Below are 12,081 nucleotides of genomic sequence, written 5' to 3'. Positions count from 1 at the left end.
CTTTCTCTCACACCTGACAGGAGCCGCCTCCAGAGGCTGAGGGCTTGTGTTCCTTTTCCAATCACTTTTTCAATGCCCCCTTCCCTAGAGAGGGATCCCAGTTGTTTGGCTTCCTTCCCCTCTAATTCCAGACTACTGGCCCCGTTATCCCAGCATCAGAGCAGCCAGGTGATAACGTGCTCACCTGAACGACGCCCAGAATCTTTTTGCATATCTTGCAGCTCACTCAAGGACAGGGGTTGGGTAGTTTCCATTTCTTGTACACATTCTTCCTCTTCCTCCTCCTCTCCTCATGATGGCACTGCTCTTCCATCATCTCCTTCTAAATGATTTTACTTTCTCTTCCAGGATTTCTTCTTGTGATTAGGGGCGATCGATACCGGCACGGGTTGATCCTCTGATTCAGCTGAAACACTTGTCGTGGGGGTTTGAGTGGCCGCAGTGATTGTCGCTTCCCTTGCCTTTGTCTTTTCAGATCCAGAGGCCTTCTCTTCCCCTTGAGGGTACTGAACAGTGTTAAACAGGGCTCGATAGGCATGGGCCAGGCCCCGGCACATGGCAGTGATTTGCATCTCTCTGGAACTGCCAGGCTGACAACATGCTTCCTCCAAATATTCTACTAATCTTGCAGGGCTCTGCACTTGTTCAGGGGTGAAGTCCCACACCACGGGGGGTGCCCACAGTCTTAGGCATTTGCCCATACTTTCCCACATGCCCTGCCACCCATAGCCATCGAGCCTCGGGGCAGATCTCTGGATGATATTCTTAAATTCCTTGATAACCTTACACAGAACCAAACCCCCTGCCAAAGCAATACCAACAGATGTATCTTAACCACCCAAGGATGTTCAAGTTACTGAAAAGGTGTTGTAATGAAGGAGGAGACATTATAGAAGGCAGTACCTAAGGTGCCATTCTGCATTTCCTCCATAAAAAGCCTCTCAGAGGAGGAGGTAGAACTGCTAATTGTCTCCATGAGGTGGTACCCGAAGTACAGTAACAGCTTCCATGCAAGACCCAAATAACAGATATAGCTCAAGGCCAGCGTTGGAATAACAAATCACTCAGGCAAAACATCTCCCATCACTGCAGAGCACAGCGAACTACAAAAACCCACACCAATCTTTAACAGGTACTTCAGAACCAACATGGTGCAGGTGGGATAAACTAATACTGAGAACAGGTAGATCAATGCTGTGACCAGCAACTGTTATTATCTCGACCCTTCGTGCCCCACGTTGGGCACCAACAAGGACTGCCGTGGTTTAGCCCCGGTCGGCAACTAAACACCGTGCAGCTGCTTGCTCACCCCCCTCACCCCCGTGGGATGGGGGAGAGAACCGGAAGGGCAAAAAAAAAGAAAAAACTTGTGGGTTGAGATAAGAACAGTTTAATAATTAAAATAAAATAATAATTATTATAATTATTATTATGATAATAATAACAATAATGATAATATAATAAAAAGGAAAAGGGAAAAAGGAAAAAAAACCAAAACCCCAATCGATACACCCGCTCACCACCCGCCGACCGGCGCTGCCCGTCCCCGAGCCGCGATTGCTGCCTCCCTCCCCCAGCCAGCTCCTCCCAGGTAGTATACTGGGCATGACGTTACATGATATGGAATATCCCTTTGGCCAGTGTGAAGCCGCTCTCTTAGCTGTGCCCCCTCCCCTCCTGGCTTCTTGTGCCCCCGGCAGAGCCTGGGAAGCGGGAGAAGTCCTTGACTACTACAAGCACTACCCAGCAACAGCCAAAACATCGGTGTGTTTTCAACATTATTTTCATACCAAGTCCAAGGCTCAGCACTGCACCAGCTGCAGGGAAGGAAGCTCACTCTCTCCCAGCTAAAACCCTGACACCCTCATTCCTGCATGGCTGCCCCACGCTCCCTTTCCCCATCCTCCGCTCTGGCCACAGTGTGCCCTGTCCTGCCCCCTCGGCACCCCTCCAGGCCTGAGTGCCACGGCAAAGGAATCCCCCACCTCACCCAGCAGCAGGAGCGGGAGGACGGCAGGGCCAGAGGGAGACAGCCTGGCACGTCCCGGCTGCCCCAGCATTTTCGGGGACGCTGCGGGAACACCCTGTCCTTGAAGCGTCTGCTTTCCTCTGAGCTGGGGACAGCGGTTCAAGAGCTGCCTGGCCGTGGCTTGCGGCGTGCTTGGGGCTGCTCCTGTTGCACCCCTGTGGCCAGCAGGCTTTCCCACACCAGAGGCTGTGATGAGCGGGTCATAGAAACATAGAATCATTAAATCATTAAGGTTGGAAAAGACCCTTAACATCATCGAGTCCAACCACTAACCTATCACTGCCAAGTCCAGCACTAAACCATATCCTCAAGCACCATGTCCACCCTTCTTTTAAATACCCCCAGGGATGGAGACTCCACCACCTCCCTGGGCAGCCTGTTCCACTGCCTGACAGCCCTTTCGGTGAAGAAGTTTTTCCTAATATCCAACCTAAACTTCCCCTGGTGCAGCTTGAGGCTGTTTCCTCTTGTCCTATCGCTTGTTACTGGGGAGAAGAGACCGACCCCCCACCTCGCTACCACCTCCTTTCAGGTAGTTGTAGAGAGCGATGAGGCCTCCTTTCAGCCTCCTTTTCCCCAGACTAAGCAACCCCAGCACCCCTGCCTCAGCCCCTGCTGCGAGGCTGTGCCTGCAGAGCCCTCGCTTTCCGTAGGCTCAGACACCGGAGCACGAGTCGTGTTTGCTGTCCCGTGCGGGCAGCACCCTCCTTGCAAAGCCCTCCAGGGCCACCCAGACCTGCACTGCCGGGGCCAGAGCTAGCCCAGCTGCCCATGCCCTGGGTTCTGCCCTCTGGCTGGATTCCAGCTCCCCATGGGGCCAGCGAGCATCATCAGCCTCTCCCAAACCCTGTGGCATCCCGGGCCAGTGATGGCAGGTTTTGTTGTGGGAGCCTTGAGACACCACGGGCTGAAGGTTGAGCCTAGGGGTGCATGTCGGGGGGCTGCTGATGCCGAGACCCCGTCCCCAGCTGCCTGCAGCAAGAACACCCCCTCTCCTGTCTGCTGGGTGAGGTTTTCATCCCAGTCCCCCTGACTCACACATGGGCAGGTGTGGGGTGCAGAGGGCCACGCGCGGTCACCCCTCGCACCTGGCTATGGGCAGAGGGGCTCAGCCATCCTCAGCTCGGTACTTTCCCAGGCCACCTCTGCTGGGGCGATGGCAGCAGGGAGGGCTCAGCTCACCGGGGCAGGGGGCGGCAGGTCCCTCCCAGGACGCATGGCCCCACCAGCCAGGAGTAGATCAGCTCTCCCAGCTCTGTTCAAAGGGTTTACTCAAAGACAGAGGAGCAGCACCAGCTGCCCACTTCTGATCAAAGCCTTTATAACTTGCCTCCCACAGACCTTCTGCCAACCACGGCGCCTCTGCAAAGGCAATGTCAGCAGCTGGCCCGTACCCAGGGAACTGCCGTTGGCTGGCAGCACCGTCCTGGTGGATGGGAGGCACTGGAGTGATGCTGGACGTGCACAGCGTGGCAGTCTGAGGATGCGCCATCAAAGTATTCTGTGTCATCCTGGGTCGCGGGGATGGACCTGGCAACGGAGGCGCTGCTTCTGTGAGCAGGAGGGGTATCTGCAGGGTGCACCAGGGGTGGTGTGCAATTCAACTGGCTTTCGTCTGGGGAGAGAGCAGGGGCTGAGCAAAGGAGAAGCAGAGCGATGGTAGAACGATACCCAGCTGGCCTGACCCCCAAATGGGAGCCTAGGGGTGGTGTGGGTCATGGTCCGCTTGCGGTGGAGGGGTGTGGGGACAATGGGGAGCCCAGGGCAATGGGGATGGGGATGCCTCTGGGCTGGCTGGCCCCACTGGCACAGTGGTTCCATCTCTCCAGAATGAGGGTGATGATGGGGGCGGACACGAGGAGGATCAGGGTGAGGGCAGAGTGCAGGGTCCGGACCCAGAGAGGCATGGCTGGTCCTGGAAGAGAGTGGGCTCACAACATGGACAAGGTAAGTCCAGGAGCAAGGAGATGCTGGGAAGGGCTCACAAGCAATTGCTCCCCCCTGGGTGGGAGTACTGTCTTGGGTGAAGGGGGGCGCTGCCTGACAGAGAAATGCACACCTCATGAACCTCACTGCCCAGTGCTGGCATCATCCCAGACATTGAGCAGACCCCCTCAGCTCATGTCTCACTTTATCAGGCTCATGGGGAACCACCCAGATCATGCAGACCACCCCAGCTTCCCTGACATCAGCTCATAAAGGTAGAGGGGAGAACTTGGAGCATCCCTGGCACAGCCCAGGGTCTCCATTAGCCCCAGCCCTGCCTTTCTGATCGCTGGCACTGCCGAGACCCAGATCTGCATCAAGGTGGGTGTTGGAGGGAGAGGGACACTCAGCCCAGGGAAGGACACCAGGGACTTGCCCTGCCTGCCCCAACACACAGCTCCATCCTCAGCAAAGCCACACAGTGACAAGTGCCCTGTCCCTTCTGCCCACACCACCGTGCCGTGTCTCACCTGTGGCAGCCAGGCGCTGGGGAGCACTGCGGGCAGAGCTCCTCACACAGTTGCTCTCATCCTTGCCCTGGTACCCACATGCGTACGTACCCGCACTCCCCAGGGTGACGTTCAGAAGCGCGAAGTAGCTCAGCTGCCCCCGTTGGGCTTTCAGGCTGTACTCCTCCACCCATTCCCTGCAGAAAGCAATTCAGGTAGCAGGTGACCCCATCAGGATGAAACAACCGGTGACGACTGTGTCACCAGGCTGAGCAGAAGGTAAGTTGAGGCTCAGATGAGGAGCTGGGAGGTCCCCTGCAAGGAAGGTAGCGATGCAGGGATGCTACAGGCCAGTTCATGATGGCAGGGCTGCAAAATGCCCTGGCTCGGAAAGGGGAGAGTCCAAGGGTTTGTACCCTGGGAACAAAAGCCCTCTCCTTTCTCACCTCCATGCACTGCACCCCTGTGCTCCCCATCACCTGGGGAGCTGCAGGTGTCCTGGGCACTCACTCACACTGGCATCTGCACATAGCGACAGAGAGGGTTTTCATATAGAGGGTCAGCGACCTGCCTCACCCAGATGCCCCTGCCCAGGTCCCCACTGCTGAGTCCTTGCTGGGTGAGCACCTGCCCACCCATGTGCCTCCATCCTGCATCTCCTCGGTCTCCTTGACACCTCCCTAACCCTCTTTTGGGTGAGTTTGTGGTTCCAGGTGGGTCACCCAGTTCACCCATGGCCCCACATCCTCACAGTGTCAAGCAGGGCGTCTCTCCTGGACTCTCCCTGTATTCACCAGGTGACTTTGCCCCTTTGTCTCCGTTCTCTGTCCTGCCTTACCCACTTCGGGGCTCTGCATCCCGGCAGCGAAGGGGCCCCAATGAAGAGCCACCCAACGTCCCAAGCGCCACCTCTCTCGATGCACTGCTCACAGAGCACTGCGGGCATAAAGCTTCTTTGCACCCAACAGGACAGTTGTCATTGCCACAAGGAAAGGTATTTTCAGCTCCATTCAGTGCAATTAAAATGACAAAGCTCTGCCCGTCCCCCCTCCCCATATACATGTCCCACAAGAGCTTTGCTCTGGGTGCTCAAGGGACAGCAGGAGCAGTAATTCAGTAAAGATAAAAGAAATAAAGCAGCCGTACATCCCCCTCCTTCTATTGCAATGTAGTGCATGTGAATATGGGATTTGGGTCTGCTAAAAGGGAACGTGGAGCCGCTGATCTTTTCAAGCTGCTTATGTCCCCCAAAAGGTGCTTCATGCACAGCTTCTGGGCATACAAATTAAGTTTAGACAGGCCTGTGCACAGATCTTCCCAGAACGGGATGTAATCCATGGTATTTGAAACCTCTCCTAGGATTTAAACCGGCTCCCCAAAGGGTGAATTCCCCATGCACCAAAGCCTGGCAGCCCCATCCCTGTCCTGCAGACGTGCCCCGCTCCAACTCACCCAAGAGCAGCAAGGAGACGGCTGGTAGATCCAGCATGGGCACCCAACCTGCCGTACCCCACGGCGCCTTCCCCATCCCTGGCTGCCCGGAGGTGCTTTGGAGCAGCTGAAAAGGTTTACGCTCTGGGCTTTGCTGCGCCTGGGAACAACCCACATGTGGCTGGAGGTGCCTTCCCACAAAGAAGAGCCTGAAAGTCTTTTGGTGGTCCTCTGCTGACCCCTGCTCATCAGCTCGGGCTTTTCTCATAGAATGATTAAGGTTGGAAAAGGCCTCTAGGATCACCAAGTCCAACCGTCAACCCAACACTACCATGTGTCCTAAACCATGCCCTGAAGGGCCATATCTACATATCTTTTAAATACCTCCACGGATGGCGACTCTATCACCTCTCTGGGCAGCCTGTTCCAACATCTGACCAGCGTCTGTCCGCTTCTCAGTGCCTGTGCCAGCTTGCTCCCCTGGCTGGGGGGTGGCTGGGTGCCCTGAGGTCTGCTTTTGCTGTGGCATCTGGGGATCTCTTAGCAAGCATCCCCTCCTGCTCTTCCTGCCTTGGCAAGATGCATGTCAGCGACCAGCCATCAACCCGGTTTCCCCGTGGTTCCTCTCCTGCCCAGCACTACACACCTGACCCTACAAATAGAGCGGACTCCTGGGTCTGGGAGGACCCAAATCTCTCTCTTAAGAGCCTGGGGACTAGGAGGGCAGTGGAGGAACAGCATCTCCAAGAGGGTTTTTGCAGATGGAGTTGTTGCAGAGCAGACATGATGGCCAAGTCAAGTGGTGGAGACGGACTATGGCGGCAGCCTGTCTGTGTGAATGGAGGAGGGAGGGATTTAGCCACCGAATGGACGTTCTGGGCCCATGGAGACAAGCGGCAGCCGTGATGGAGAGGTACAGGCAACCTGTAAACCCACAATGTGCCCGTGATATACCAGGCTCTTCGCTGTGCATTGCACACGGGCACGGGTGTCTGCGTAGGAGAAGAGAAATGGAAATTTGGGAGCCCTCTTCCAACTGAGAGGGCTCAGGAAGGAACTGACACACAGAACAGGGAGCGCAGAGGGATGATTATGGCTTTTCAAGGGGTCTTCAGGAGCTGGCCTCTTGCGGCTTCCCCTCAGAGGACAGTGGATCGCACTGGGGAGGACAGGCTCAGCTGGGCTCAGCACCATCTCGGGTCAGTCAGACCACGGTTCCACGCTGCAGCTGCTGGGCCTCGGGTGACCTTGCCCTATAAAAAAGCCCCCCCCGCCCTTTTCTCCACGTCTGGTCTCTCAGCAGCGAGGCATTCGCCTCCCACTCGCACTGCAGAAGTCGCCCACCCGCCCGCTTGGCCAGACAACTCCTTCATGCACACAGCAGTGGCTCTTATATTTATAAATGAGATTTCCTTTGTGCTTCCTTCCATCGACCCAACAGCTCCTTCAGAATGACGTGTGTCCCCACGATGCTCTGCTGGGGTTGAGCTGGGCTTGAAGCAGAACTGAAAACCGCAGCAGCTGGTCTCCAAGCCAGGAGCCAAAACAAAGGTGGGGGAGGACAGAGGGCTGGAGGGATGGAAATAGGACCAGCTCTTCGCATGGCTCTGCTCTGGACTGGATGATGAGGAAGACAGGCTGCATCTTTCCACCCTTCTCAGGAAGGCATTTTCAGCACAGACGGTGAGGCTTTGGAGTGCCAGCACCCAAATTAGCACATCTCAATCACAGCCGCTGTGGAAACCCTGCGTGGATGAGATGCAGGTGAAGGTGGTGGCATCTCTCACCCGTACCATCCCCTTGGGCTTCTCTGCTGGTGAGAGATGCCTCAGCAGGGTTTGTTGGGCCTGGAGGCCTCCCTCACCTACACCAGCACCCCGGGACCTTTTCTGAAGCCTTGCATGCAATAGCTCTGCTCAGGCTGATGTTCCTCAGGGATTTAGGTCTGTGGAAGAGGCTTCCTCTTGCTCTTCTCCACCTCGTGCTAGTTTTTGGGATGAATAGTGCTGAAATGGTATCTGGCCAGCCTCACTGACGGTGGATTTTCTCATAGGCAAGGTTTTGCTCCTCTGAGTCCCCCCCATTGCCCACATACCCCTCCAAGATGCAGGCAGGAGGCATCACCTCCAGCCCTGCCTCCGAGCCTCTGGTCATGAGGTTGGCTCCTACTCCCCTTCCCCCTTTCCTCACCATAGAGCCTGGCTGCCTCATGCCCCTTCGCTTGGCATCACACCAAGCCCATTTCTGGTGGGTTTGTTTTTCCAGGTGGGTGATGCTCAAAGTGCTGAACTTCTCCTAAATCTCATATATTGATCCAAAGCCAGTTACGAGAGCACTGTGGGCCAAAGACATCGGTTCAAGTTTAAAGAACAGTCATTACTTTATCCTCTTATTTTCCCCCACTATTTAGTCTCCTGCAACCCAGGATTCCTGCTCCAGCTTTTCCACCCATGCTCTAGCTGTTCACACGCTGCTGGTGCCAGCACGGTGATGATTCACCCCATCCTTCCCACCTTGCTCCTGGATCTCTGTGTCCAGCCCTCCCTGTCCTTCTCCAGACTCCCAGAGCATCCACAACAGGATGGGAGGTCACGATGGGAGCTTCGACCCCGCCAAATTGTCCCAAAGCAGCTTCATCCACATGCACAAACCCTGCATCCCAGACAAGGGGCCAGTCCAGCTAACCACGCAGCCCCCTACCAGGTAGGGCAAGGATTGATGTGGTCAACAGCATCCTCTGGAGAGAGGGACGGAGACAGGGGAGAACAAATTGCAGTTCAGGTGCCTGCAGCCCACCAGGTTACACCTCCCAGCTCAGCCCCAAGCTGCAACAATCCCCCAAGCCCCTCCCTAAAAGAGGGACCACCCCCTCCAAGAACCGTGAGAGCACAGGAGCTTTGAAGCTGCATCGCTAAACCCTCCTCAACCCCTGAGATGTTGGAGGCACATGACTCCACAGCAAGCCCCAGCCAGCCGTTACGCTATTTCTAGAAGACAGAGAAGCCATCCTTTCTGTCGTGGTTTAACCCCAACCAGCAACCAAGCACCACGCAGCCACTTGCTCCCTCCCTGCACCGGTGGGATGGGGGAGAGACTCAGAAGAGGAAAAGTGAGGACACTACTGAGCTGAGATAAAGACAGTTTAATAGCTAAAGCAAAAGCCACACAAAGCAAAACAAGGAATTCATTCACTCCTTCCCACGGGCAGGCAGGTGCTCAGCCATCCCCAGGAGAGCCGGGCTCCATCACCCATAATGGTTACTTGGGAAGACAAACGCCATCGCTCTGAACATCTCCCCCTTCCTTCTTCTTCCCCCAGCCCTATATACTGAGCATGACGTCATATGGTGTGGGACATCCCTTTGGTCATTTGGGGTCAGCTGTCCCGGCTGTGTCCCCTCCCAGCTTCTTGTGCACGCGGCCGGGCAAGGGAAGCTGAAAAAGTCCTTGACTAGTGTGAGCACTACTTAGCAACAACTAAATCATCCCCACGTTATCCCCGCTGTTTCCAGCACAAATCCAAAACACAGCCCCACACTAGCTGCTATGAAGAAAATTACCTCTATCCCTGCCGAAACCAGGACACCTTCGTAGTGCAGAGCAGCCCCCTCAAACGCTCTCACTTGAATCGGTTTGGGTGCATCTAGGGAAAATTAGTTTTAAAATGGTTGTGGATTGTTGTTGTTTGCGTTTTGCTTTCAAGCTGCCATGTTTTCCAAACACTCTGGAAATTTCCAACGTCATCTGTGCTCTTGGACAAACTGTAGCTTTTTTTCTGTTGTTTAAACATATATTTTCATTTTTCTTCCCAACTTGCCAAAGCTTACTCAAGGCTAGAGAAGATGCAGACCACTGGAAAGCCTTGCAGGAGCTCTGGGACCTGACTCCATGTTCTCCCCAACATCAAGACTAACCCTTCCCCAGCTCATGTTTCACCCTTCGGTTACCAGAGCAAAGAATCATCACAGACCAGGAAATACAAACATATATTTGAAAAGGAAACCGAAAGTGAGCAGCGTGCAAAAGAAACGTGCAGGAGAGAAGAGAAAGGGGAGAAAGAAGTTCATTTCTGTTGATTTTTCCAGCTGGTGAAAACCTTTGGCTTCAGAGCCAGAGGTGCTTCTCCTTGGTGGACATCTCCTCCACGCCTGCCCCACAGCGATGACTTGATCTACCAGGGAATGATGAAACCCAACAAGGTGAATCCAGCACCCCCAGGGATGGAGCGGGGGAGCTAAACCCCGTGATTGTGCAGAAAATGGGGAGGATTCACAGGGCTGGGAGGGTCAGGACCAGGGGAGGACGCGCACAAGGCCATGTAAACCCCTTCCCACCCACGCAAGCTCAGAGGAGACTGGCCTGAAGACCCCTTTCCCACTACATATTGGGCAGATGGGGGTTTTACAAGCCTCAGCTCCACACTAGCCAAGTCTCCAAGCTCCTGCCAGTGGAGTTCCAAGGTTGTTTTTTAGCAGGCAAAAGCGTCTCCTAACTCTGGAGATCCCCTGGGTTTCCCTCACAAGCCCAGGGCATTTGAAACAGCACTTCTGCATCTGCAGCTGGGTTGCACGTCAATCTAGTGTCTGAGAGACACACAGAAAAAAAGCAGAAATTAGGAAACTCTGTTCTTCCCACTGACGTTGGAAGGATATTGCGTATTAAGGCATGAACGTTACAGGAACCTCAGGACTGAGGCTGTAGAGAAAACTGGGGGGGAGCTGGTTTCACCCCGAGCATGGTGGAAACCTGCTGGGAGATGGTGTGTCCCGCTGGGGTCAGTCCTGACTTACCCCGAGCCACCCAAAAACAGGCGCCCGCAAACATGGTGCAAAACACCCTGATGAAGCAGCCTCTTTTGGGGTCCTTTTTGGGGTGCGGGAGGGAGGCATCAGGTGCTGCCGCAAAGTTTGCAAGCCCAAGCGTGTGCACCCAGTGTGGCAACACCCGTCCCACCTGTCCCGTCCTCTTGCTCTCTCCACCATGAGAAGAAGCTGGGTCATGCCCTGGGGGATGCACCACAAAGAGGAAACCAGCCTCAGCTTCCCCTTTCCCCTGCAGTTTGGTCCTGGGGAGCTCAGCGCTGCCTGCAGACGAGCATGGTGAGAAGGAGCTGGCTGGCCGAGGCTGTGGGTTCCCTGCTCTTGCTGGGCTGGCTGGCAGGTAGGTGGCTAGGCAAGGGTCTTTGGGGGACAGTTTGGAGAGTCACGCTGCGGGGCGGCACCACGGGATGACGTGGGGTGGATTTTAAGCAGTGCCCTTGCAAAATCTCCAGAGGGAGAAGGTTGAAGTGCCAGCGAAGAGCCAAAATTGTGAGGTTCTGGAGCGATTTCTAATGACTCCAACAGCCTGAAAAAGACAGGATGGGCTTTCTGGAGGGTCGGAGGGTCCATCTCTGCTGTGGCAGGTTGTGGACAACCCTTGGCCAGTGACTTATTTTGCCAAGAGAGACGTAAGGTGGCAGTTCCCACAGAGGGAATCGCATCCTTGAGCACAGGGTTAGTCCCTCTTGGGGTCCAGGCATGGTGTGCTTGTCCCTGGCTGGGAAGGAAGGGAGAAGGCATCACCCAAAAGCCCCTTTTGCTCGTTGCTGGTGATTTCTGACCTCCTTCAAGCTGAGGTCTGCAGGAAACTCTCCCCCTGTTCTGCAAGCTTTCCCAAGGTTGCATCTCCAGCCTCAGAGAGATGCCTCTGCAAGGTGTCCTCTTCTAGATCAGCAGAACTCCTCACATCAACCCTTTCTGCTGTCCCACACAGGTGCTGGTGGGATGGAGCCGGACACCTGCAGCTCCCCAGGTAAGGGCAGACAAAAGGGGTGCTGGGAAAAACCCTCCCGATCCACGTTGTAATGTTGTCTATGCTCTTTGGATGGTGTCTCCTGATCCTGGGGTGCCCGAAAAGGCAGCTTTGATCCTGGGGCTGGTGTTTTCTTTCGCATCAGAAGGCAAACCAAAAGGAAAAGAAAGAAATCCACTGTATATATGGGGTTTTGTTAGGGTGCGGCATGAAAGTTACCAGGTTTGCCAGGGAGGATTTTGGTGACGAAAGCTGCAGTTTTTAATTTTATGATGCAGCAGGAAACATTGGCTTGAAATTAAAGAAAATGAAAACGTTCCCCTTTGGCAATACCACAATGAAGTGCTTTGTTGTCCCAGAAGTCACATATTTTGTCCGAGTCTTTGCTGAAAT

At 54.9% G+C, this 12,081-nt stretch overlaps 1 long non-coding RNA gene across 1 annotated transcript; it reads left to right on the top strand.

The window, feature by feature from the left end:
* The first annotated feature begins 9,899 nt into the window (after positions 1-9,899).
* LOC142048939 (uncharacterized) lies at positions 9,900-12,062 on the top strand. The gene is made up of 3 exons (XR_012657564.1): positions 9,900-10,094; positions 10,954-11,055; positions 11,650-12,062. It is a non-coding gene; the product is annotated as an uncharacterized LOC142048939 (long non-coding RNA).
* The last annotated feature ends 19 nt before the right edge of the window (positions 12,063-12,081 follow it).

This window comes from Phalacrocorax aristotelis, chromosome 29, assembly GCF_949628215.1.
Source record: "Phalacrocorax aristotelis chromosome 29, bGulAri2.1, whole genome shotgun sequence".
Taxonomy (NCBI): Eukaryota; Metazoa; Chordata; class Aves; order Suliformes; family Phalacrocoracidae; genus Phalacrocorax; species Phalacrocorax aristotelis.
This window is presented reverse-complemented; position numbering and strand designations above follow the sequence as displayed.